Source organism: Haliotis rufescens, unplaced genomic scaffold (genome assembly GCF_023055435.1).
Source record: "Haliotis rufescens isolate VD_foot unplaced genomic scaffold, xgHalRufe1.0.p SCAF_1, whole genome shotgun sequence".
Lineage (NCBI taxonomy): Eukaryota > Metazoa > Mollusca > Gastropoda > Lepetellida > Haliotidae > Haliotis > Haliotis rufescens.
In genome coordinates this window covers 26,431,169-26,435,705 of record NW_025963779.1, presented here as the reverse complement: position 1 = coordinate 26,435,705, position 4,537 = coordinate 26,431,169, and the positions used below count along the sequence as shown (strand labels likewise).

The 4,537-nt window shown below is 39.9% G+C and overlaps 1 long non-coding RNA gene across 1 annotated transcript; it reads right to left on the bottom strand.

Annotated features, from left to right (window-relative positions):
- Positions 1-860: 860 nt before the first annotated feature.
- On the bottom strand, positions 861-4,537 carry LOC124131728. The gene is made up of 4 exons (XR_007218071.1): positions 4,418-4,537; positions 2,174-2,228; positions 1,791-1,862; positions 861-1,304 (listed from the first exon to the last, which is right to left on the bottom strand). It is a non-coding gene; the product is annotated as an uncharacterized LOC124131728 (long non-coding RNA).

Sequence of the window (4,537 nt, the reverse complement as noted above, 5' to 3'; positions counted from 1 at the left end):
AAGACGGTCCCGGCGATGACGTGGTGTCAGAATGGGTCCTCGGTGTGGCCTGTTACAGTGGAGGTGTCTGCTCGTCAATCGTCGACGCACGGTGTCCGCACTAATGTGTCGCTGGTGTGTCCCCATGGTCTGTCGAGCAGTTTCCGCAGCAGTAACAAAGCGATCTTGAAGATGCTCTCGAACCATCTGACGATCCTGACGTCGGGTGGTGACCCTTGGTCTTCCACTACGTGGTCGGTCATCTGTAGTGTTGGTGGTCTGGTGCCGTTGCTGGGGCCTGCATATGGTCCTTTCGTGGACGTGAAATGCATTGGATACTTGCCGGGCGGTTTGTCCAACTTGCAATCGTCAAATGGCTTCGTGTCGCTGATATCTTGTCAATCTTGGCATGTGGTAGCAATTCAATAAAGAATGAATGTTATCCGATCTGTGTGGATTTTTATAGGGCAAGAAATGGGAGAACGCATGTGCATTTCAATTTGCACGAAACTCACGTGCATCGGGTTACCATGGCCGTTATCGTGAAGCGTTTGGGCGATCGGTTGTATTGTCACCTGTTTTGGTTTTTTTAATCATCAAATTTCATTTTCCGGACAAGGTAATGTTAAATTTTAGAAACTTTCACAAAAAATACCCAGATATTTAAATGACAATTTTTCATGCAATGTTACTTGGGGTGACGTTTTTTGCGGTTCAGTATATGATAACTATCCCGATTAGAGAACTTTTTGACATTCATAATTACTTCATAAAGACAAGGAGTGCTATAGATAACAACTTCCTTGTTATGCATATATACGTACAACGCTTCAGCGACACTTCTTGTCCCTTCATCTGATGAATGACAATAATAATAAATATAAGGCATGACACATTTTATTTGACGTTTAAAAGATATGAAAAGGTACGTCAGAGTGCAATTAATTCAAAATACGAATTAAATTTCCTAGGATTAAGAATGTGAGAGTTGGAGACCTTAATGTACACCATGTCTCCTGCGTTCAGTATCTCATGGACTGTAAGATCGCTGTATCCATCACAAGACCAGTCGTGACAAGGGGAGGCTGATACAGTAGTTGACTGCAGGATGGCCTCCGTCTGTGATGTAGCGTCGTATCTGACGACCTGGTGGGAAGCCTGGGTTCCGGAACTGACCCTTGGTATGCTGTAGCCCAGGTGACTCCTGATGCGGTAACGACCTGGGCTGGAGATTACCAGATGCCCAGAACCATCATAGTCCACGTTCTCTAGGAAGGTGAGGCTGCTGTCTTCATCCCAGTGTCGTAGTGTGCGAGGACCACTTTCTGAAACACAAGGCTCATTCTGTGTTTGCTCTTTAAAGGAAAACTGTTTTATTTTGATGGTCTGTTACATTATTGTCACTGTTCGGGTGTTTTTTATTTATTTCACGGTTACATTAATTTGTGGCAGAGTTCAATGTCGGAATACACCTAATCTGGCCAGAAGTGGACTCATAATGTCACACGTTCTCTTGAGAGATAAGAACTATCGATTGTAAATAAAATTACTAAATTACTGAATATCCATTGTACGATTCCAACCTTATCATGACCATGTGTTCATGAATAACTATCAAATAGAGTTGTCACCAAGTGTTCGCGATCGGTGGCACCTGTCACAAACACATGCAAAGTCGATTGTTCACCTTTTTGTCAGGACGTGGCGCCCGTCACGGACACATGCAGAGGCAAGTCAACTATGCACCTGAACCAGACAGGGACAAATGGTGCAAGTCAAAATGAGCAATCTAATTTCAATATTATACAGACCCTTCTTCTCATTCACTCGTTTTAGTCCAGACAAATGAGCCCAAATGAATGTATTCTGGCAAGAAGGGCCTTCTGAAACATGAAACAAACTATTAAAAACTGTCTAATACTTGATTTAAAATTTGAACTTAAAATCTGAACTTGGTACCCAATGTCTGCATCGGGGAAGCCAAGAGGGTACTACAGTAAACTACGGTTATAACGAACTCAAAGGGACTACTAATTTTAGTTCGTTATAACCGTAGTTCGTTATAAGCATATATAAAGCATAACTACGGTAAATAGTCGGGACCAAAAAGTAAGTTCGTTATATCCGTCAGTTCGTTGTAAGCGTGTTCGTTATAACCGTAGTTTACTGTATCGTCAAACTGTTTCAAGCCTACCTCATGTGCAAGTCTCTGCCTGTTCGTGGACGGACGCCATTACTCCTATGTCAGCCTTTTTGGAAGAAAACAATGATCAATGATAAAGGTGTTAATCTATGACTTAACCATCATGTATGTATTTGTTATTTAAACACACAAAACATGTATGGTGAGGTATAAACTGAGGATGTATGTATTGCTGTATCTCTGTGCTGCTCAATATAAACGATTTTGATGTTGACTTATCGCTACACAGAATTGGGGACTGTCCCATACTGTTTTCCTAATAGATTTCCGATCCAAATCTGCTTCACGCTTTTTCTGCTTGGCAAAGGGCATGCGTCCTGATCTATCGACAAAGTTAACAAGAGTCACCTTCTGAGACAGTCGCTTGAAATAGGAATACTTATATTTTAGATCGTGCAGCAGTATATTTACTTTGAAGCGGGACAGGTAAAAAATATTTATGGTGATGGCGGCAATAATTTTCTCGCCCGATAAGGACATAAAAAATTGCACGATCAAAAATATATGTACGCATATTTGATGGCAAGTGATTTAAGACGCGAATCGTGTTGCAATTTCGTGGGATTACTATTTATGTATATTATGGCAGTGGGGTTAGTGCGGCATGTTCCGAATCGGGTATCCGTTAGGAAAACACTACGGGACACTCCGAAGTTCTGTGTAGTCAATATCGAAACATTTTATGGGGAGCAGGACAGAGATACGTTTATCGCAGCTACCTCGCAAAAGTAATATGTACGTATGGATATACGCCTTTATATATTTACTAACGACATATAACATTAGATCGTTATTGAACGTCTATGGAAATTGCTGTTATAAGTTGTAGCTGCACAAAAAAACACATATACCCCGAGTGATAATGATACAGCGAATCTATTTTACCGATATGTTTCAATCTGCCATTGTAAAAGAATTAACCTGATTCAAAATTGATTGGAAAACGCGCTTCGATTGAGCAGAAGTTAACTTTTGCTGTGTCACGCGATGCCATTGACTCGCAAATAACGAACGATTTCTTTGCTTCGGTGGGGTATGAGGGATTTCTTCTCCCACTCAGAAATTTATTTCACTTTCAGGCGGAATAAATATATATCCAGATCACGTGAACCTATCAGATCACAAGATCCTGACATAGACGTAATATATTGTACAATTGTTGGATATGTGCCAACTGATCTATTCGTGACCCTACTTTGTTTTCGTTTTAACGACCTTACTTAGATCAAACATAGTTCGGAGACCGACAATCACGGACAGACTATGAACGCGTGAAGGATAGGCACACCTTACCAATACACCTTGTAATCCCGTAAGTAATTAGTGTCATTTAGCCCTACATAGGATATGTAATACTATTCATATGAATAACGACGAATGGTTGATAATTTGCTATTTGTTGTACCATTTGGCATGTGTAAAAATGTTTGTTAGAAACGAGGTGATACATATATACTTCATCAATACGAATGTCTGCACGAGCGCTGTCATATATCGTGACATATACCTTAATTTTTAATCTAATCCATTAATGAAAAATATAATTCTTAACTCTTTTTTCGCGAAAAACATAATTGGTTAATTACAAAGTGTTAACTGTCAGTCCAGTTAAAATAACTAACAATCATCTAAACCTTTTGAAATATCTGTATAGAGAGGACATAGATAAGATCACCTATATCATCACCATGTCATCATGAGTCATAAACACATGCTCATGATAAAGTCGGAATTGTACAATGCAGAATTCTTATGATAATCGAAATGGTTTTGTCTCTTTGACACTGCCTACTGGCATGACTGACTCATGCGACGCCACCATACTTTTATCTTTGTACAAGTGGTTAGTTAGTGACTGAGTGAGTAAAAATTTAACGTCGCAACATTATGTCAGCCATATAGCGACGACTACAAGTTTCAATCTATATGCACGATCATGTGTAAAAGCGAAAGTGCTCGTCGTGTATAGATTAAAAGGTGGGATAATTTCTCGTTGACTCAAGGATATTGGAATGATTTTATGAAATGGCAACCACTTTGCGGGTTTTATAACAATACTCGTTCACCCTTAGCATATAATTCAATAATATTGAAGCAGCAGCAGATATCCACCCATGTACATTTTATACCATTGATAGCAGCTGTTGCTCTCAGCCATTTTAGTGTCATCCTAAAGGTATTGATTAGCGTATTTAGTATTACTTTGGGAGAGTTCATGACATAGATATGACTTACTATTATGTGTGATGGCAGCAGGAGCAGATACAGAGGAAAGTGACGAGCGCCCATTGTCCACTCAAAATGGCGACACTCGATTCACAAAAGGCATGCATACAGCTTCAGCGTGAAGCTATG